General features: G+C 39.6%; 1 long non-coding RNA gene across 1 annotated transcript in view; it reads right to left on the bottom strand.

The window, feature by feature from the left end:
• The window catches only part of LOC142072014 (uncharacterized), a 30,968-nt gene that overhangs the window by 5,173 nt on the left and 2,309 nt on the right, over positions 1–23,486 (bottom strand). Inside the window, exon 2 of the long non-coding RNA XR_012668297.1 lies at positions 17,027–17,241. This is a non-coding gene — a long non-coding RNA (uncharacterized LOC142072014). The remainder of the gene's footprint in view (positions 1–17,026; positions 17,242–23,486) is intronic.

Here is a 23,486-nt window from a genome sequence, read left to right as displayed (position 1 = left end):
GAGCTGGTCAAAAATTTTCCAAAGGAACAATTTTCCATTAGAAAATGCTGATTTGATGCCTGCCTGGTTTCCATTGAAAGTTTCTGTGGAATTGACATGTTCTCACAGGCTGCATCGGTTCCATAGACCTCAACATTTTCAATTGAAAACTATTCCTTTGGAAATTTTCTGTCTACCTCTAACCTTGACACTTTTTTTTTCTCTTGTAACATGGGCTCACAGTATGGATCTGAAAAAAATACAATGTTGTATTAGACTGTAAAGTTAAGCAGATTTTCACAGTGCTAATCCAAGGTGCTGCTGGGAGCTCCTTGGGCCTGTTCCTTCTCCCTTGAAGTCAGAAGTAAAATTCCTATTGACATCAGTAGTGTAGCATCAATCTCCTGTAAAATGGTGAATGTGTTCATCTACCATTAGATGGGATGGTGTCCAGCACCTCCCTGGATTGGGTCTGGTGAAAGGAGCAGAAGAGGATTAGCTGTTTAACTGTTGAAGAGATTCTTGTTCAAATGAAAAGTTTTAATAAAAATATTACTTAGGATATATTTTAAAAGTGTAGCAGTTTCCATGGGTTTTAAACTCTGGCAGAAAGAAAAAGATATTTGCTTCTAAACTCTCTCTGCTGCTTCATTGAAATTAACATTCTTCTCAGAGGCCTTCTGATCTCCCAGAAACTTATAGCAGCAATTGATTTTCAGCCTTCAGGTCATGACTGCTGAAATTTAAATTGTGACTAAAAGCTTGAATCAGTTCAAAACTATGTTAATTTGCTTTAAAATATGTTTGCATCTATCGTCATGGGTTTTCCAGTGTATAATTTGCCATCGCATCACCTTTGCGCGGGGGGATCATGCAATGAGTTGGTAATAAGTTCAGGGATATTTGAATGGTGATTGAGGTTCATTGCTTGTCTCAAGAGAGAGTTTATAGCAATAGCAATATTATGCTTTATTATACAGAGTTGTGAAAGTAAATTGATTGGGAAATTTGTATCTAATCAAGAGGTATTTCATAATAAACTTCACATGGGACATTAAAGGGAAGAAAACAAATTTATAACCTTAATGTTGCTAATGAGATGGCAAATACTCCTCCTTTTTCATATATTCGAACAATCCTACTATGTGTTTAAAGAATTCACTGACCTGATCTTGTTAAAAGAACCTAATAATAGCTTGCAGCTCTGTTATTGCTAAGCTGTGGGCCTCTGTGTCACCAATATCTACTAATAATCAAAATCCCTTTGCATTTTCATGCTCATTATTGAAGAAGGTCTGCACTCTAGGCTTATTTAAATTTCCATAAAAATGTAATGAACCTAAAGTTTATATTAAAATGTTCATAAGATGACAAGTTATGATCAGTGCCTCTTCGAATGAGACTGGCTATAGAGGTCTTGAATTTATTAATATTAGCAGGAGGTCACAGTATCCTGCTGCTTCATTAATCATTTTTCCTTCAGATATATTGCATTCTTTAATTTGACAAGGATAAAATCTTTTCTACTGGCCACCCAGCATGGGGCCTACTGGTGTGTGATGCCACGTCTATAGTGTTCAGGGTGACTGCAGCTCATGCAAAATGAGGACAGACTGCATATGGACTGAAGAGCAGGTTTGACAGAATGCATTGCCAAATGCAGAGGTGGAAAATTCTGAGTGGTGGAAAGGTGTATGTGGTCTACTCTGGTTCCCATAACTGCTTGTGAACTCCATGGTGAGCAGTTACATTTTCTGCTGTCATTTCAGGGTGTGCTGCCCCCACTCAATCCCTAAGACAGGACTTTCAGTAATGAAGTAGATACATCAGAAAATGCAGCTGCTTTGAGCTGGCTCCCACAAACGTGGAAGCAACTATAGCTAGGAGTAAGAGGTAAGAAACTGAGCAAAGGAAAACTTAGACTGAACATCAGAAAAAAAATTCTTGGCTAGAGACATATTGGGTGGTGGAATAGTCTCCCAAGAGAGAAGGGGGAAGTCCCATCTGCTGAATCATATACAGTTGGACTAGGCCAAACACTAAGACATTACAGTGCTAATAAACAATGGTCACATAAACACCACCCTATACCGGAAACCTACTGACCGCTATTCCTACCTACATGCCTCCAGCTTTCATCCAGTCCACATCACACGATCCATTGTCTACAGCCAAGCTCCGTGATACAACCGCATTTGCTCCAACCCCTCAGACAGAGACAAACACCTACAAGATCTCTATCAAGCATTCTTACAACTACAATACCCACCTGCGGAAGTGAAGAAACAGATTGATAGAGCCAGAAGAGTTCCCAGAAGTCACCTACTACAGGACAGGCCCAACAAAGAAAATAACAGAACACCACTAGCCATCACCTTCAGCTCCCAACTAAAACCTCTCCAATGCATCATCAAGGATCTACAACCTATCCTGAAGGATGACCCATAACTCTCCCAGATCTTGGGAGACAGACCAGTCCTTGCTTACAGACAGCTCCCCAACCTGAAGCAAATACTCACTAGCAACCACACAACAGAACCACTAACCCAGGAACCTATCCTTGCATCATAGCTTGTTGCCAACTGTGTCCACATATCTATTCAGAGGACACCATCATAGGGCCTAATCATATCAGCCACACTATCAGAGGCTCATTCACCTGCACATCTACCAATGTGATATATGCCATCATGTGCCAGCAATGCCCCTCTGCCATGTACATTGGCCAAACTGGACAGTCTCTACACAAAAGAATAAATGGACACAAATCAGACGTCAAGAATTATAATATTCAAAAACCAGTCGGAGAACACGTCAATCTCTTTGGTCACTCGATTACAGACCTAAAAGTAGCAATTCTTCAACAAAAAAACTGCAAAAACAGACTCCAATGAGAGACTGCTGAATTGGAATTAATTTGCAAACTGGACACCATTACATTAGGCTTGAATAAAGACTGGGAGTGGATGTGTCGTTACACAAAGTAAAACTATCTTCCCCCGCCCCCGTTCCTCACATGTTCTTGTGAACTGCTGGAAATGGCCCACCTTGATTATCGCTACAAAAGGTTTTTTTTTTTAATCTCCTGCTGATAATAGCTCACCTTACCTGATCACTCTGGTTACAGTGTGTATGGTAACATCCATTGTTTCGTGTTCTCTGTGTATATAAAATCTCTCCACTGTATTTTCCACTGCATGCATCCGATGAAGTGAGCTGTAGCTCATGAAAGCTTATGCTCAAATTTGTTAGTCTCTAAGGTGCCATGAGTACTCCTTTTCTTTTCACATGTAACCAGTTTCTTTAGTGTACTAAACTTAGTTTGCGTGCTCCATTTTATTTTCTTAGTAATCTGCCTTGTTCTGTCTGCTACCTCCTTAACTACTTAAAATACACCGGTTATAGTTAATACATTTATTTCTGGTTTATAATACAACCCAGTTTATGTGATTTCTAACTTGGGGGTGGGGGTCGAGAAATTGTGCATGCCCTCTTCCACACTGAGTGAAGAGGTGAATATAATATATCTTTGAGTCTGTACTCTCAGGGAGATGGACAGCTGAGTGCTGGAGCAAGTCCCTTAAGCTGAGTCTTCCCAGAGCTGATCTGCAGCTGGGTGTAGACCTGCTTCTGTGTGTGTGTGTTGGAGGAGGTTTTAAGAGCCTGGCTCAGCAAGACAGGTCATGCTGGCAGAACAGGTAGACTCAGTGGTATCTGAGCACATCAGGTGACTTCCCAAGGAGTCCAACTTGTCACACACTCCTTGCTTTTTCCACTCTGTGTGAAAGCAGCAGGGAACAAAATCAATTTGTCTCCATGCTACATGTACACTGAGCAAAGCAGGAGCGAGTATCCCACACTATAACACTGCTTCCCAGCTGGGCTGATGCCAAAGAGCAGAGAGTCACATGAAGGCACCTGCACTGCTGTCCAACTCTTTGTCTCAGTCACTACAGAGCCCTGTTTCTCAACACCTCCAGTAAGTGGAGGAAAGAAGCCACCTGGAGATGTGGAGAAGCCAAGAGATGATGAGGTAGAAGTTCAGGTAAGGAAGAAACCCTTATGAGAGAGGTGGTGGTGCACTAGAGTTTGGGAGAGGGGAGAATTGCCAAAAGAAAGCACCAGGGAACTGTAGAAATGAGGACAAGGGGGAACCACAAGAGAAGAGAGCGAAAGGATGCTACTGGTGAAGGGTGGGTAGAAGACTGAATCATTATGGCCACACCCCTAGATCTGCATGGGCAGCTTCCAATAATGACAAAACAATATAAGGATTTTCCAAGGTGGAGTAGCTTGTAATGTATCTGATTTAGAAACTCAGCTGTACAGATTGCAGGCTACAGAGGGGAACCCTCCTCCACTCCCCTCAAGCCTCTTGTTTTAAAAATTGGAGGCGCATCTCTGAATTTTAATTTTTAAACATTTGAATTAGCCGGATGCTGGCTTGTTATAACCTTGTTAAAGTATAAAGCATCAACTATGCTGAGAGAATTACAAACCTGTAACGATATTAAAATCCAATTATGTGTCACTCAGACATACTTTACAGTTTCTTTTAAAAGAGAAATTTGTAGCTTTTATAGTTTAATCAAATCTTAACACCACCCCGACACACACAGAGCAGCAAGCAGAGATAAATGTCTTGAGATACCTCTTCAGATATTAATGGAGGCCCAATTCATCCCTGGTAGAACTGTCACGTCAATGCAGTTACACCAGAGATGAATTTGGATCCTTAATTCTTGTTCCTGCTCTTTAACAAATGAAGGGCTCTAGAAGTCTTGCATCAGTGACCCACTGCATTCTCTGGACAGCAACATGGGATGGGCCCTGTTCTTTCCTTCCCTTGGATCCTGGTGAAATCAACCTGGGGAGCAGGGGCACAATGTATTCTGCTGCCCACAGATTCCATTCTGCTGGGGAAATCAGAGTTGGCCAACGTAGCCTACAAAGTAGGCAGGTAGAGGAGGTAAGATCTGACTGTCCAGGAGGTTATTCACCAGATCCTCTGACCAGTCTCTTCAAGCAAAGTCCTGTGGGTGCTGACTAAGGTTTAAAAGTGCCTGCACTTGATCTTGTATTAGATAATGTTTGAAGGGGTGGGGATGGGTGACAAGAAGCTTAGTTCCCTGCGAATCTTGAACTTCTACATAAATTCAGGCAGAAATATGATGGAGGGTTTGGGCTTGGACCAAGTCCATGTCCGTGGAGCCTTTGAACTATAAATAGGCCCCTACCAAATCCACAGCTTTGGATTTGCAAAAATCAAAAAATACGTCCCGGACCATGAAATATGGTCTCTCCTGTGAAATTTGGTCTTTTGTGTACTTTCAGCCTATTATAGCGATGTCACGGAGGAGACCAGCGTTTCTCACACTGGGTGTACCAACCCAAAAGAGGGTTGCGGTGGGCGGGGAGGGGGTGCCAAGATTACTGTAGTGGGGGTGCAATATTGCCACCCTTATTTCCACACTGCCTTCAGAACTGGGTGGCCGGAAAATGGCAGCTGCTGGCCGGGCACTCAGCTCTAAAAAGGCAGTGTCCTGCAAGCAGCAGTACAGACGTAAGGGTGGCAATACTATACAGTGCCACCCCTACTTCTGCACTGCTGCCTTCATAGCTGGGCGGCTGGAGAGGGGCAGCTGCTGGCTGAGGTCCCAGTTCTGAAGGCAGCAGTGCAGAAATAAAGGTGGCAATACTATGACCCCCCTACAATAACCTTGTGTTCCCCCCACATATCCCTTTTGGGTCAGGACCCCCACCGTTACAAAAGCATGACATTTCAGATTTAAATATCTGAAATCATGAAATTTACTATTTTAAAAATCCTATAACAGTGAAATTGACCAAAATAGACAATGAATTTGGTAGGGCCCTAACTATAAAGGTACATTGACCAGAAACCCAACATAGGGGACATGTAGTGAGCTGTGACTTAACAGTGGCTGCTTCACATCCTGACTGTGGATTGGGCTGGAAGATTTCTATCCTCTCAAACCCTGCAAACATGCCCCTACACACATGCCCCTCTATGCATGAGGTGAAAATCTGGCCCTTAATATTTGTAAAATGTAATATGTAAAACACTATAGTAAGCACTGATGTTATTTTGCCTAGGTACAACATGGAGGCAATAACTGATCAGAACCTGTGCAAAAGTATATTGATGAACATGGTAGTAGATCTGAGCATACTTTTTGCCTGAAACAATTTTCAGTGAAAAATGCAGGCTCATTGACACCAAAATGCTTGGCAAATTTGCATGTGTTGCCATTTCAAACTCCACCCCCCAAAAAAAATCCCTGCAAAATTGCATTTGGTTTAAAATGACTTTTTGTTGAAAAGGCCCTTTAATTTTATTTTAAAAAATTCAAAAACATTAGTGGTAAAATCAAAATGAAATGTTTTGTTCAACTCAAAATTATTTTGGTTTACCTGACCTGAAACTCCCATCCCCCGCACACTTTTCAAAATTGTTAACTGAAAAATCTGTTACTCACACACCTCTATGTGGGACCAGTATTGGTGACACTTCCATACTCATGGCAGCAGCAGATCTTTTAATTTACAGCATAGCCTCTAAGGTCAGAAGGGACCTTTGAGACCATCTAATTTTACCTCCTTTACAGCCCATAGAACGTCTCCAAAATAATTCCTAGAGCATATTTTCTAGAAAAATATCCAGTCTTGATTTAAAAATGGTCAGTGATGAATAATCCACCATGACCTATGGTAATTTGTTCCAATAGTTAATCACTTGCACTGTTAAAAATTTACCTTATTTCCAGTCTGAATTTGTCTATTTTCAATATCCAGCCATTGGATCACGTTACACCTTTCTTTGCTAGATTGAACAGCCCATTATTAAATACTTGTTCCCTGTGTAGATACTTACAGACTGTAATCACGTCACCCCTTAACCGACTTTTTATTAAGCCAAATAAATTGAGCTCTTCGAGTCTCTCACTATGTCGGGTTTTAATCTGATCCTTTAAGTGTTCTCTTGGCTCTTCTTTGAACCCTCTCCAATTTATTAACAACCTTCTGGAATCACAGGTACCTGAACTGGACACACTATTCCACCAGTGGGCACACCAGTGTCAAATACAGAGGTAAAATAACCTCTCTACTTCTATGCAAGATTCTCCTTTTATGCATCCCAGGATCATATTAACTCTTTTGTCCATGGCATTGCACTGGGAGTTCACGTTCAACTGATTATCGACCACAACCCCCAAATCTTTTTCATAGTCACTGCTTCCCAGGACAGAGTCCCCCCCGATTCTGTAAGTATACACTACATTCTTTGTTCCCAGATTGGGGGGAGGGATAGCTCAGTGGTTTGAGTATTCGCCTGCTAAACCCAGGGTTGTGAGTTCAATCCTTGAGGGGGCCATTTAGGGATCTGGGGCAAAAATTGGGGATTGGTCATAAAATTGCTTTGAGCAAGGGGTTGGACTAGATGAGGTCCCTTCCAACCCTGATATTCTATGATGTATACATTTACATGTAGCCATATAATCCATATTGATTTGCTTGCACCCAGTTTACTGTGATCTAGATTGCTTAGAATCAGTGATCTGTCCTCTTCATTATTTACCAGTGCCCCAATGTTTATGTCATCTGCACATGTCATCAGTGATGAATTTGTTTTCATCAACATCATTCGTAAAAATGTTTAACTAACATAGGGCCAAAAACTGCTCCATGTGGGACCCCACTGGAAACAGGACTGCTAAATGATGATTCCCCATTTACAGTTAAATTTTGAGACCTATCAATTTCAGTTTTTAATCCATTTCATGTGTGTCATGTTAATTTTATATTCTAATTTTTAAACCAAATGTAGTGTAGTACCAAGTAAAACGCCTTGCAGAAGTCTTAGTATATTACAAGAACACTATTACCTTTATCAACCAAACTTGTAAATCCATGAAAAAAAGATACCAAGTTAGTTTGACAAGATCTGTTTTCCATAAACCCATGTAGATTTGCATTAATTACACTACCCTCCTTTTTTTTTCTTTATTAATCCAGTCTGACATCAGCTGCTCCATTCCCTGGGATCGATGTCAGGCCAACATCCCTATAGTTACTCAGGCCATCCCATTTACCATTTTTAAAAATTGGCACAACATAAACTTTCTTCAGGTCTTTTGGAACTTCACAAGTGCTCCAAGACTTAATTGAAAATCAATGTTAATGGTCAGTGAGCTCCTTATGCAGCTCTTTTAAAACTCTTGGATGCAAGCTAGCTGGACCTGCTGATTTAAAAATGTCTTTCTATTGTAGCTTCTGTTTACCATCCTTGAGAGATACTAGTGGAATGGAAAGAGTGTTATCCCCATATGATGAGGCTGTAGCATCTGTTTTTCTCCAAATACATAACAGAAATATTTATTGAACAGTTCTGCTTTTTCTGAGTTATTGATAATTTTCCCATTTCCATCCAGTAATGGACCCCTACAATTGTCAGGATTCTCTTTGTTCCTAATATAAAAAAAAAAACCCTGCTTCTTACTGTCCTTAGCTCTGCTGGCTATAGATTTCTCCTTGTGTCCCTTCGCTTTCCTTATCAATTTTCTGCAATTCCTAACTTCTGATTTATATTCATTACTATCAGCTCCCCCATTCATCCATTTGTTGTTTTAGTATTTTTTTTAATTTTTTTACAGCTGCTTTCACTTCCGCTTTAAACCATGTGGGCTTTTTAACCAGCACAGACTTCTTACTCAACTGTGGGGTTGTAGTTTTTTGGGGATCTAGCAAAGTGTTCTTAAATGAGTCTCAATTATTATTCAATTTTTTTTATTAAACTCTTACTACCAGCTGATTTGGCTCAAAATTGTTTTTGGCTTTATGAAATTGGTTCTATTAAAGCACCAAGTATATGTATTACTGGTCTGGATTTCATTCTGCTTGCACATTATCAGTGTGATCAAGTCATGATCAGTTGTACCTAAGCCACCATTAACTTATAGTTCTATGATCAGTTACTCTTTGTCTGTTAGGACAATATAGAATTCCCCCCTGTTGACTGCAACACTTTTTAAGTTAGGACTTTAATATTTAGAAATATTTAGATATAGCTATAATATTTAGAAATTCTTAGGATGTTTTAGTTCTGCCGGCACGAGACCTCCAGCATATGTCACTCATACTAAAGTACCCCATGATCACACATGATCTTGTTCTTATATAGGTGCATACAGAGGCAGTCATCCTGTTCCCTGATGTGGTTTGGTGGTCTGAAGCAGACACCAACTAATACCCCATCTTGTGCTTTATCTGTCAGGAAATTGATCCATAAGCTTTCAAGATAATTTTCTTCCAAGCTCTCAGTGACTCAGAAACAGGTAATGCCATTTTGACAGAGTACCTTGCCCACATGATCCTTCCTAGATAGGCTATAGCCATTGATTTTAACATTCCAGTGGTAAACCTGGCAGGGGATACTGCTTTTGGGAGAGGTGATTCAGACATCAGGAAGTACAGTTTAATGTGGGTGGGTGGTGATGGAAATGACAAAAATATAAAATAGGGGTATCAATTAATTATCATTAACTCATGCGATTAACTCATAAAAATTAATCGCAATTAAAAAAATTTATCGCGATTAGTCGCACTGTTAAACAATAGAATATCAACTGAAATTTATTAAATATTTTTAGATGTTTCCTACCTTTTCAAATATATTGATTTCTATTCCAACACAGAATACAAAGTGTGGAGTGCTTACTTTATAATATAATTTTAATTACGAATATTTGCACTGTAAAAATGATAAAGAAACAGTATTTTTCAATTCACCTCATACAAGTACTGTAGTGCAATCTCTTTATCATGAAAGTGAAACTTACAAATGTAGATTTTTTTTTTGTTACATAACTGCTCTCAAAAACAAAACAATGTAAAACTTTAGAGCCCACTCAGTCCTACTTCTTGTTCAGCCAATTGCTAAGAGAAACAAGTTTGTTTACATTTGCAGGAAACCTGCTGCCTGCTTTTTATTTACAATGTCACCTGAAAGTCAGAACAGGCATTCACATGGCACTTTTGTAGCCAGCATTGCAAGGTATTTAGGTGCCGATATGCTAAACATTCATATGCCCCATCATGCTTCGGCCATCATTCCAGAGGACATGCTTCCATGCTGATGGATGCTCTTTAAAAAATAATGCGTTAATTATATTTGTGACTGAACTCCTTGGGGGAGAACTGTATGTCTTCGACTCTGTTTTACCCACATTCTGCCATATATTTCGTGTTATAGCAGTCTTGGGTAATGACCCAGCACATGTTTGTTTTAAGAACACTTTCACAGCAGATTTGACAAAATTCAAAGAAGATACCAATGTGAGATTTCTAAAAATAGCTACAGCACTTGACCCAAGGTTTAAGAATCAGAAGTACCTTCCAAAGTCAGAGAGAGATGAGGTGTGGAGCATGCTATCAGAAGTCTTAAAAGAGTAACTTAAAAGAGCAGTTGTGGAAACTACAGAACCTGAACCACCAAAAAAGAAAATCAACCTTCTGCTGGTGGCATCTGACTCAGATGATGAAAATGAACGTGCATTGGTCTGCTCTGCTTTGGATTGTTATCGAGCAGAACCCGTCATCAGCATGGACATGTCCTATGGAATAGTGGTTGAAGATGAAGGGACATATGAATCTTTAGTGCATCTGTCACGTATATATCTTGTGACGACAGCTATAACAGTGCCATGCAAATGCCTGTTCTCACTTTCAGATGACCTTATAAACAAGATGTGGGCAGCATTATCTCCTGTAAATTGTAACCAAGTTTGTTTGTTTTTCTGAGTGACTGAGTGAAATTGTAGGCTCTAAAGTTTTACATTTTTATTTTTCAATGCTGTTATTTTTTGTACATAAATCTACATTTGTAAATTGCACTTTCATGATAAAGAGATTGCACTACAGTACTTGTATGAGGTGAAATGAAAAATACTATTTCTTTTGTTTTTTACAGTGCAAATATTTGTGATAAAAATAAAGTGATCACTATACACTTTATATTCTGTGTTGTAATTGAAATCAATATATTTGAAAATGTAGAAAATTTTTTTAATCGCAATTAATCACAATTTTTTAAATCGCTTGATAGCCCTAATATATAATATAAAGCACTTATGATGGGGTGATCACACATTAAGGTATGGAGAGAAGGAGTTAGCTAAGAATGCAATAGAGCAGAGATATTATGTGCAAGCCCCAAAAAGGGAAGGGAGCTCTTTCTCTCCTGCCTTGCCTGGAAGCTAGGTTAAGAAATGCCTAGGCAACATACCTTAAAGTGGCAGGGTGCAGCATATCCTCTGTTTTGTCTTCCTCTTCCCTCCAGCTCAGGCAGCAGAGGCTTGTGCTTTTACATCCAGAGAGCCCAGGTTCAATCCTTGCGGATGACCTGACCATGGATATCTTACACTTGTTTTTTCCTCTTTCACGTTGCTGTAGTTAACTCCCCCAGAGCAAATAAAACATATACGAATATAAGCTGGCCCACTGTTTACTACACACTGAGCTGCTGTGAAATGGGGAGGAGTCATGGATGGCAGGCCATAGGGCATAGGAAATGTGGTGAGAGGAGTATGGCAGGGATATGGACTGGAGGTATGGAACTGGGGCACATACAGAGAATAGCAGTGTTGGTCTCTGAAGTACGCAACCGGAGCAGGAGATTTGTGCATGGAAAGGGATCAGGGCAATGTGGAGGGGTGAGTGCTGAGGCCCATAGAGGTGGGTACATAGGATATTTTTTCTGTGTTAAAACTTTAAATGCTTAAGATATTCTAGACATAAAACTTAAAACACTCTTAATGCAAATAAAAGCTGCCTCTTCCTTTTATTTGCATTGTCCATTTTCTTACAAAGGTATAAATCTTCTCATTCTATACGTCCCCCCTCGCCCCCATGTTTCTTCTCTGGACTTGCTAAAATCTGCAAGAGGTGAGCCCTGCTTTAGTGAGCCTTGTAAGACATGTCATAATTACTATCTCGCTTCTGTAGATCTTGCGTACTATCAATCAGATTTTAAATTACTGATACTCGTTAAAAAAAAAAAAAGATAAAAAGCAAAGAACTTTAAAGAAAAAGAGAGTTAAAGTTGGCAATGAGTTGTGGGGTATAACTCAAATGTGGTCATAGCTACTGATGAAGATATCTGGCAGTAGAGCGATAGTGGATCCGCTAACTATATTCATTTCAAGACTTTTTAACACTTGAAAATTTTAAAGATGTAGGATATGTGTAAAGTAAGTGTAATTGTGATTTTGCATGATGGCTGGATTCCACTGAAACATACTTTCAGTCTTAACACTTTTTCCAGCAAAGATTTTGTTTGTGTATTGAATGTCAAATCGGAAAGAGGAGAATGCGGGGGGGAGTAGGGTGCATTTTTTAGCATTAGAACACTTCCAGATCGCACGGATTTAAGAATAAATTTGCAGGTCCAGATTCTTCAATTGTTAACCCCCGGGAGAACTGCTGCGCGTGCGCAGATTGCCAAAGGAGTTCACGTGCTATCAGTTGCAAGGTCCAGGCCTAAAACTGGTGCTTCCCACCATCGCTAGTGGAAAAAAAATATTGAGCATTAATTATGTCATTGTGCTTCAAGACCCTTTTATGATTGTGTCATGGTGCCGTCTACTGTAGATTGTTTTGATGGATCATTTTACCCAGTGCTTAATTTGTAATGAAAATGGTGCGAGGGCTCAAACAATTTTTTTACTTTCATAACGGAAGTGGCAAGCCCATAGGTGCCGGGGCTATCAACTGCCAAGCTTAGAGGTGCTGGGGCTCAGCCCTGGTATTACCTAGGATTTGCCTGTCATTTTATTGTCTCTAAAGAAATTGATAGTTATAACAAAAGGCGTGATATTAATAGTTATATGGAATATGTAAAAGGATGCTTGTTGTAGTGGGTTGAACACAGAGCCAGAGGCCAGCAACTACTGAGTTCTAATCTAATCCCAGTTTTACACTGACTGGCTGTGTGGCTTTAGCTGAATAATTTAAATGTTTCTGTGCTTGTTTCTCAATCTGTAAAGCAGACGAATGAATATTTAATGACCTCGCAGCATTAGCAGTTTTGTGACTCCACTGCTCTGTGATAAAAGTTCTAGCAAGTGCTGCGTCCTATGTATGATAAGCATGGAATTGGAAGTGTCCTTGCATAGAGTTATGTGCATGAGCTAACCAAGGGTGACTATATATTACTTCATCAATTTAAGTATCAATAACTGTCCATACCTGAGTTGTCATGGCACACACATTAGTTGGAAATTACACTTAATGTGAGACGCTACCTAATATTATAAACAATGGCAACCTTTATTGGCGAGCCTTGTGTTAATAATATATGGAATGCAGAAAATAGCTGTAAAATCTCAATGTTTGGAGGTATTTCCTCAGCTCTGTTTTAAAATGCTCAGCTAAAACATAGTATTTCAAATTCAATGTGCAGGAACATGAAAGATAATCAAACAGCAAATGTTTCCATTCCACAGTTCAACCATAAATGGCTGTATGTTCAATTATATCTAATTATACAGAGTGGTGAGAAAATGGAGACGTATGATGATAGCAACATCACAATAATAGACATTCATTTAACATGTATAATTGCCAGTGTTCCAGGCTTTGCTTCTGAGGTCTTTAAAAAAACCCAACCCTATACTCTCTTATATTGTTTTTAATTTGAAACAAATGTCAGGCTGCATTGAAGTTGGCTTCAATATACTTTTCTAAGTAACAAAGTGTATGGGGTTGTATTATTTTGTGTATTGTCAGGCTGCGTTTGAGGGCTGTGCTGCACCAGAGAGTCAAAGGGGTTGAAGACAGGTGGCTGGAAGAGACAAGAGTGAAGAAAGCAAAGAAGAAAGTGCTGCAGGCCTCAAGCGCTACTCGTACGCCCGTTTCATTTTCTGGCCTTGCTCCTTATGCCTGCACCATCTGTGCCAGACTGCCTTTTGAGAACTGGATTTTTTTAACCATTTGCTACACTGCAACATGACACATAGCAACTGAATTACCTTGGTACTTATACCATTGTATTTTGAGATGGATGGTTGCAATCCATAGCCGTTTTGCTTCTATGGAATGACTAAATTGAAATTGAACAAAAGGAGATATTTATTACAGTTGGTTTGATTTCCGTTTGTTCAGTTTTACTTTATTTAGTTGTGTGTTTCTTTTTCTGGTTGAAGGATATATTTGATTCTTTGTGTGTTACTTCAGCCCTTGACACATATGTGGTTATGATCCTTCCTTAAACCACATATTAAAGTACCTAGAAGCTATCAGAGATGGGCATGTGATTAACAATGCACTAATGGTACATCTGCACTGCTAAGAAAGCTGTGTTCTTAACTTTGGTTAACTAAATTGGGTTAAAATAGCAGTGAAGACATGGCAACTTGATTTTTAGCTAGGGTTAGAAGTTTGAGTTAAAGTCTACAGGTGAGCCAGGGTATGAACTCAAACTGCTAGCCCAAATTATCATGCCTTCACTGTTGTTTAATCTGCATTAGCTAAAGTGAGTTACATTTTTTGTTTGTTTGTTTGCTTGCAGTGAACACCTACTGAGTCCTCACTTATTGATAAGGAGAGGAAGGCTTCATTATGGGTTCTTTTCAAGAACAATATTAGAGTTACAAGTAGAGAGAACCCTCCGCCTTTTTCACTTGCCAATCCTGCTGTTGCAGAGAACTTGATGTTCACACTAGCTAGCACTCTCAAACGAAACAAAGCATATTCCTCTGGTTGCACACACATGGCTTGGGAAACAAAGAAAGAAACCAGGATACACAGCATGTGTGTTCTCATTTTACTGATGTGAAACTAGGGATTATAAAAGCAAAATGTTAGAGATATGGGCGATTCAGCTGCATCCAACTTTTCTGGCTACAGTTACCACACCAGTGTTCATGTCTGGGGTTGGAGGGAGGAAACCTGAACGATTTAGACTCATTTCTGTGTGTGAACTGAGTTCTTTTTGTAAAGCATGCTGTGGCAGAATAACACATGTCTTCATTTACCATTTATGGGAATCTTAAATAACAAGGCTATATAAATATCCAATGAAAACATTTATTGAAACTACTGGCATTTACAGATGTGGTGCACATTATTTCTTTATACACTCTTCCAGGTGAGAAACAATTTTTGTCAATAAACGTGCAGCTATGACTGACTGATGTGTAACTCACAGTTAGTAATTTTTAGCAAGTAAGTACTGGAAACCTTCCCACTGGGACATGAAAGCTTATGGTATAATGCTGCCAACTGCATTTTCAGTGCTTTTATAACTAATAGCAGGGGTGAACCTCAAAGTTTGATTTGGATAAGCCCTCAAAAATCTGTCAGACTTTTTAGGTTTAATTAATCTTTTTTCATTTCCTTTTGTCTGTCTGCCCATTTTCTTCTCTCCATAGCTACCTTTCTCTGTGATTTCTCCAGTAAGTTTTCTTAGCTAACTGCCCTGCTTCACAGACCAATTCATTCTCTGGTGATGCTTTCAAGCTTTTCAGTTGAGGAATATACTTGCAGGGTACATAGTACCCATGCAGAGGTTGGAAATACTGTTTTACAAAGGATTTCCATATTTTTGAAATGTGACAATTCTAAATCTGAACGAAACCCCAACATTTAAAAAGGAAGTAATTTGGGGAAAATTGAAACATTTTGTTTTGACTGACTTTTTACTTCCCTATTGTTATAGTGTAGTACATAATACAGAATAAAGAAAAATTCTAAATGAAAAGTCATTTCAAAATGAAAAAATAGAACGTTTCTTACTAAAAATGTCAAAATAGGATGTTTCAACATCATCAGAATGTCTTCCCCCATTTTTTTCTCCTCAATGGAATTTTGGCAAAATTGACACAATTGCAAGACGTTAATCTTTTGGACAGAGTACATTTTCCAGTGGAAAAAGGTTTAATTGAAGTTCTTCCAGCCAGTTCCAGGATGGTACAGTAATTTGTCTGCAGGACTTCTAGCCTGCTGCATGGGAAAATTCTTGATCTACCCAAGTTTGAGTAACACTGTATGGCCTATATGGGAAGTCCTAGATTCCTCAGTTGTCCTAAAGCCTAGGAGACACAATAATGGACCTGAAGGCCATTTTAAGGAAGTGGATATTCAAAGGTCAATCTGCTAGGATAAACTCAGGAGAGAGCCATACGATTCTGAAGATGATGATCATGGAAAGGAAATAGGGCTGGTCATCAGGCAAACCCTCCTGTCCTAGTGCAGGGGAATAGACTCCATGCCCTCTTTAGGTACCTTCCAGCCCTACATATCAATGATTCTATGAAGGTTAGAAACTTTATTTTTTAAATGAAAGCTTAGATTCTGAAGAACTTTACTCTGTCATACACACCATTTCTCTAGGTCCTTGTGTATAATATGGATCATTAACATATTCTTTGCCCCATCTTCTTTGTCCCATCTTCAAAATCATAAATGAAGAAATTAAATATGGGTAAAACATTTTCAAAAGTGCCTAAGACCCATTTTTCAATAGGAGTTAGGTTCTTAAGTCATTTCTAAAATGGGACTTAGACTCCTAAGTCATTTAGGAGCTCTTGAAATTTTTACCCTAAGAATGGTTGTATCTATCCAGCACCAATTCAGCCAGGGTTAATTGCATGCTGTGGGCTGAGAAAGGCATGCCCTCTCACTCCTGCTGGGCATGCTCCAACTGAAACCTGAGTATAACAGGGAGTAGCTCAGCTCAGACTGGACTGAACACTGTGGACAGCAGACATGTGTTGGAGGCAGACAGAACTCCAGGACACAGAAGCCAGGTAGGCTGAGACCCGCAACACTCCCTATTGAGTGCCAACAGAGGAGAGATAGTGGAGGCCATGAGACTACCAGCATTGGAAGGACAGTCTTACTGACTCTGACTGTTGGGCCATAATGCTGTTAGCTGCCAGGCTACTGCATAGACCAGGTCACTTAGGCTGTCAAATACCCATTTGGATAATCCCCCTTGATCTGACACCGTTTGACAGAATGTACCTACCTCGCAACGATGGTCATCAGAGATCCCAGTGGTATCTCATTAGTCACTCTCACAACTCAGTTCTTTGTGATTCACCATAACTCTTCGATTATGGTCTTTCCATCTGATGTCTCAATCCAAGGAGTAAGTGAGATCCTTTAAATATTCAGCAGCATATTATTTTGGTAGAAAGGGATATCACTGGGGCATCTGAGAAGAGTTATGTATGGGTGGTTCTGGTTTGAGGTAATAAAATAAAATGGAATAACAGATTAGAGGGAGTTAAATGGTATATGTTCATCCGCAGAGTGCTAAGAAGTTACATTGGCTAACTCCAACCATATATTTTGTAGTTATTACTTAATTCTTCTTGGTGTGGACAAAAGATGCAAAAACTCAGTTCATTCTCCTCATTTACTGAGCCGGATCATAAAGGCAATAAACATGCTAACAGAGCTTTCCAGTCTTGGTACTAAAGGCTCTGATTTAGGGAAACACTCAGCATTTAGAAAGAGTAAATTAGAAATAAAATAACTCTCATTGTCCCACAATTTGTTAATGATATATTACTGTAGCTCTGTTATGCATGGACATGTTCTCATTTAAATTTGGGTTGTCTGAATATTGTTTATGCCTTGGCAATATGCAAGAATTTTTGCTATAAAATGTACCTAATGCTTTTTTGCATATTCCATAAGCACTTCCCACAGAGCTTTTAGTAATAAAACATGGACTTAAAGGTTATAAGAGTGACTATAAATCTGTGCTAATGCCCTATTCTAAGTTCTGCAAAATCATGGCCTTTAGGCAATGAATTTGTTAGTGAGAATAATGGTGAATGATTGCATATTCTAGTCTCATTCAGAGTTTTGAAGCAGGGATATAATACTGACACATGCCTAATGTTACTGCTATTGAATAATGTTGTGGCACACTTCTTCAGAATTCTGATAATGTACTGTTAATTTTGCTGCCCTGAACATGGGATTCCTGGAATCTCATTTTCTGGCTTAGCACATTTGTGAAGGCACTATAGAAGCATTTCACCCAATTTGTGATTCTAGAGATATCCACTTGTCTCCGATCAGGATACACTGACTAGGGAATCTGATCCTCATCTGAAGTCAATGGCAGTAGATTCAGACTTTGAGTGAGAAAATATTCTGATTGTGCTGTTGTGACCTAGTTTTCTAATTGCCTTTCTTCTTTAACAAGGAGTCTTTTCATAACCCCGCTAGTGGAAAAAAGGTTTTTTGTGTAAGAACAGGAGATACAATTAGGTTTTGTATTCAGTTTTGTTGAGAATTACACTCAAGATTTCTGTACTCCATATTAGTACAATATAGTTTTGGATGAAATCCTGCCCTCATTGAAGTCATTGGGAGTTTCGCCAATTTCACTCATTCTGTTTTGTTGAGGACTCTGCTTGCTTATTATGTTCCACATGGAACTCTTTGACAGAGGAGGATGTTGTGAAGACCAAGACTATAACAGGATTAAAAAAAGAACTAGATAAGTTCATGGAGGATAGGTCCATCAATGCCTATTAGCCAGAGTTGGTGTCCCTAGCCTCTGTTTGCCAGAAGCTGGGAATGGGCAACAGGGGATAGATCACTTGATGATTACCTGTTCTGTTCATTCCCTCCGGGGCGCCTGGTGTTGGCCACTGTTGGAAGACAGGATACTAGGCTAGATGGACCTTTTGTCTGACCCAGTATGGCCGTTCTTATGTTCACATAGGCATATTTATATTATCATTCCTATTGCAGCGGTGCTCCCATTGTGCTAGGCATTGTACAAACACATAGCAAAATTTTAGTCACTGTCCTGCAGAACTTACAAATGAAGACAAGAGATGACAGGTGCCCAAGAAACAGATGGGAAGAGCGCAAGATTGCAACAAGTCAATCATGATCAGTGTGATGAACAGCATTCACAGCCCACCAGCTGCCTAACCCAGTACAGTTAGCATGTTATTTTCTAGAAATGTTTAAGATGGTTATTCTTTTAATATCAACAGAAGAGCTGGTTTAAAAAATGTAAGTGTATTATAGATTTCTGGAACTGTGGTCCTGGAAGGAATCTCAAGAGACCAGCTAGTCCAGCCCCCACACTGAGGCAGGACCAAGTAAACCTAGATCATCCCTAGCAGGTGTGTTGTCTAACCTGTTCTTAAAAACCTCCAAAGACAGGAATTCCTCAAGCTCTCTTGGAAGTCTATTCTAGTACTTAACTACCCTTAAAGTTAGAAAATTTTTTCAATATGTAACCTAAATTACCCTGGCAGCATATTAAGCTGATTACTTCTTTTCCTACCTTCAGTTTAGATGGAGAGTAATTGATCACCATCCTTTTTATAACAGCCCTTAATATATTTGAAGACTGTTATCATCTTTTGTCAAGGCTTCTCCCCCCACCCCCTTAGTCTTCTCTCAAAACTAGACATACCCACTTTCTAAATTTTTCCAGAGGTCAGGTTTTCGAAACTTTTTTTTAGATCATTTTTGATGCTATCCTCTGGACTCTCTCCAATTTGTTCACATCTTTCTTAGTGTAGCAACCAAACTGGACACAGTACCCCAGCAGAGGCATCTCTAGTTCCAACTAGAGTTGCCACTGCTGTTGATACACCCAAGAATATCCACCTTTTTTGCCATCATATAACATTGTGACTCATATTCAATTTGTGAGCCACGATATTGCATGAAAACTTCTGAAAGACATGGTTCTTTTTGTTTGAAGTTTACTATATTTTTAAACTTCAAAAATTAGTTTTGGTGGGAAACATTATTCAGTGTTTTTTTCTACTGGAAAATTGGAAGTGGGAAACAGTGAAAGCAGGGGCTGTAGAGTGCCATTTAAAGTGAGGGGGAGGGGTTGGATAGTGAGCACGCCCTGCACTTACTCTGTCGTAGCTCCTCCCCTGCCAGGCGTGACTCCTTGCTCTCTCCTGTTGGGTCTCACTACAGTGTGCAGGCAGGGCCTTCCCTCTGCAATGTCCCACCCCCTTCCTAGCTGTGGTGCTGGCAATTGTGCTTGGCCAAAAAGTTGTTGAGTCATTGCCCGGGTGGTCGCCATAGCTGTTCAGCCTACATGTGTGAAAGAATGAGAGGGAGCATTTATTTTCTCTCCAGCAAAACAATTTTTGGAAACATGTCAAAAAATTTTGTTCAGAAATTTTTCATCAAGGAATACACTTTATTCAAAAGGCTTTTTTTTTTAACCAAAAAAAAAAATCATTTTGGTTTCAATGGCATTTCCACTGAAAAAAGTTTTGATGGAAAATTTTCAACTAGACTCTGATCCTGCAAAGAGTTATGCATGTGTTTTAACTTTAAGCATGTGAGTAGTCCCCATGGCATATACTGTAAGGGGGGAATCTGGGTGTGACAGATACTGCATGGCTGGGATTGCAATATCTTTGAAGACCATATTGTGTTAAAATCACATATCACTGTGGGTCAGGGATTATATGCAAATGCAGGAGGGAGTGTTATCACAGCTCCTCCAGGAACCAAAAACAGTGCAGGGTGATTAAGGCGAATCACTTCGGTTGTAAACACCTCCAGAGCTAACACTCCCTGGAAAGGTTTGCATATACTGGTTCAAACTGGGTTTCCCAGAGAGAAACAGAAAAAGAAAGGGGCTTTGATGTAAAAAGGCTGGGTTCAAACTGACGCAGGGCTTTCTTTCTGATGCAGCCAACAATCAGGGCCTTCTGTCCAAGACGGGCCCCAGTCGCTGAGGAAGGATTGCAAAGACTTTCAACTACTATTGCCCCATAAGAATGATGGGTGACCTCTAATAAGCTTTTAGCATGTGTATAGGAACTGTTACTCTTTTTATATGTTTTGTCTGTAACACTTTTACCTCAGAATAAATGTGCTTGTTTAGAAATAGGTGTGTGGGAATTTATAACTACTGGTAAAACACTGTTCATAGTGTTGGAGAAAAAAGCAAAGCACGGCCACTGGCCTTTAATCAGACTGGCTTGATGGGGATATCACAATATAAGGCCAGGAGCTGTGCAGCATTAAAACATGGATCATGAGGGAGTGGAACAAGTGCCCCTGCCCAGTGACAGGTGATGGCTGGAAACTTGAGACCTGACTGGGCACCCCTGGAGTACATGACAAAGAGGAGGATACAGGTGCAGTTACCCTGAAACTATGACATAAGAGAGAAAGGAGTGCATGGGGGAAATCTTAAGATGAGATGTGGGGGACCAGAAAGAGAGGGGCAGGGATATGGGACAAAATTGAGAGTGGAGGTTGGGAAGTTTAGGGGAGAAAATGGTAAGAATCTATTCATTTGATAGGGACCAGTGTGACAGATTTCTATTACCAACTAGTTATTATTATTATTACTAATTGGTAATAATTAGTTATTACCAATTAGTTACCAATTAACTATTAGTGAGGAATTGAAGGATTTGACTGGGCAGAAGATATCCACATTAGGTGGAGCATATTCACAAATATGCCAGTTAGGATCCATTATCATTTGCATAACATCTCCCACTTTCCAAACTTTTACATAGACTTAACATAATTTAATATAAGGTGCTTTTATAATACCTAGGTTTATTATGTGCATGTGTTTGTTTTCATATTAGGGTTGAGGAAAGTGGGTTGCATGTGTTTAGATTGCTTGATTGTAGGTCTCTCTGCTAGAACGTCATGAACCATTTTAAAATAAAAATCATGCAGTTCTATCTGTAATGGTCTCAAAGATAAAGGGATACAAATGATTTAAGATAAAAATGTGGGCCTGCATTGCCATCCTCTCTAATTAAAGTTATTATTACTACTTGGAAAATGTACTTGCAAAGTCAGCAATTAGTGAACAAAGAAGCTGACAAATATTTCAGTCACAAGGACATCATCAGCCTTAATGCTTCCATGAAGATTATACAGCCGTGTGATCCAGTTGCTAGATCATAGGCATGGAAGGTAGGATGACCTTGGTTCTGATGGTAGCTGAACTGCTGACTGTAGTGTGAGCCTGAGAGCCATTTGACCTTCTTGTACTCCAGCACTGCTGAAAAATCAAGTTAAAAGTATTTCTTCCCTAGGTAGAGGGGTGAAGGGCTACTGTAGATCCTTTATGGTAACTGTATTAAAAAGAGGAAATCAAACAATGATAGCTGGTGGAATCACTGTGTGCACTTGTCATAAATATAAAGGGAAGGGCAAACCCCTTTAAAATCCCTCCTGGCCAGGGGAAAGCTCCTTTCACCTGTAAAGGGTTAAGAAGCTAAAGGTAACATCGCTGGCACCTGACCAAAATGACCAATGAGGAGACAAGATACTTTCAAAAGCTGGGAGGAGGGAGAGAAACAAAGGGTCTCTGTCTATCTATATGCTGCTTTTGTCGGGGATAGACCAGGAATGGAGTCTTAGAACTTTTAGTAAGTAATCTAGGTAGGTATGCGTTAGATTATGATTTCTTTAAATGGCTGAGAAAAGAGTTGTGCTGAATAGAATAACTATTTCTGTCTGTGTATCTTTTTTGTAACTTAAGGTTTTGCCTAGAGGGGTTCTCTATGTTTTGAATCTAATTACCCTGTAAGGTATCTACCATCCTGATTTTAAAGAGGGGATTTCTTTACTTCTATTTACTCCTATTTCTATTAAAAGTCTTCTTGTAAGAAAACTGAATGCTTTTTCATTGTTCTCAGATCCAAGGGTTTGGGTCTGTGGTCACCTGTGCAAATTGGTGAGGCTTTTTATCCAACATTTCCCAGGAAAGGGGGAGTGCAAGTGTTGGGAGGATTGTTCATTGTTCTTAAGATCCAAGGGTCTGGGTCTGTAGTCACCTAGGCAAATTGGTGAGGCTTTTTACCAAACCTTGTCCAGGAAGTGGGGTGCAAGGTTTTGGGAAGTATTTTGGGGGGAAAGACTTTTCCAAACAGCTCTTCCCCAGTAACCAGTATTTGTTTGGTGGTGGTAGCAGCCAATCCAAGGACAAAGGGTGGAATATTTTGTACTTTGGGGAAGTTTTGACCTAAGCTGGTAAAGATAAGCTTAGGAGGTTTTCATGCAGGTCCTCACATCTGTACCCTAGCGTTCAGAGTGGGGGAGGAACCTTGACAGTACTGCATTCTATACTGTATTAACTTCTGTTTCTGCTGATTTCTTGCCTTTGGGTTGAGACTGAAGAGATATTTAGAAATAAAAATGGTTTTAAACTGTATATTCCCAGTCTTATTTGCTGCACCTCTCCCAGATTTCTCCCATAGGGAAAATATTTTTGGTAGGACTCTCAATGATTGATCATGATTAATCATGTGATTTTAAAAAGTTAATTGCTCGATGAATTGCACTGTTAAATATCTTGCAATGCCAGCTACAACAGTGCCATGAGAACTCCTGTTCTCACTTTCAGGTAACATTGTAAACAAGAAGCGGGCAGCATTGTCTCCTGCAAATGTAAACAAATTTCTTTGTCTGAGTGATTGGCTGAACAAGAAGTAGGACTG

Source organism: Caretta caretta, chromosome 5 (assembly GCF_965140235.1).
Source record: "Caretta caretta isolate rCarCar2 chromosome 5, rCarCar1.hap1, whole genome shotgun sequence".
NCBI classification, from domain to species: Eukaryota; Metazoa; Chordata; order Testudines; family Cheloniidae; genus Caretta; species Caretta caretta.
The sequence above is the reverse complement of the archived record's forward strand: the minus strand, read 5'-3'. Positions and strand labels throughout refer to the sequence as shown.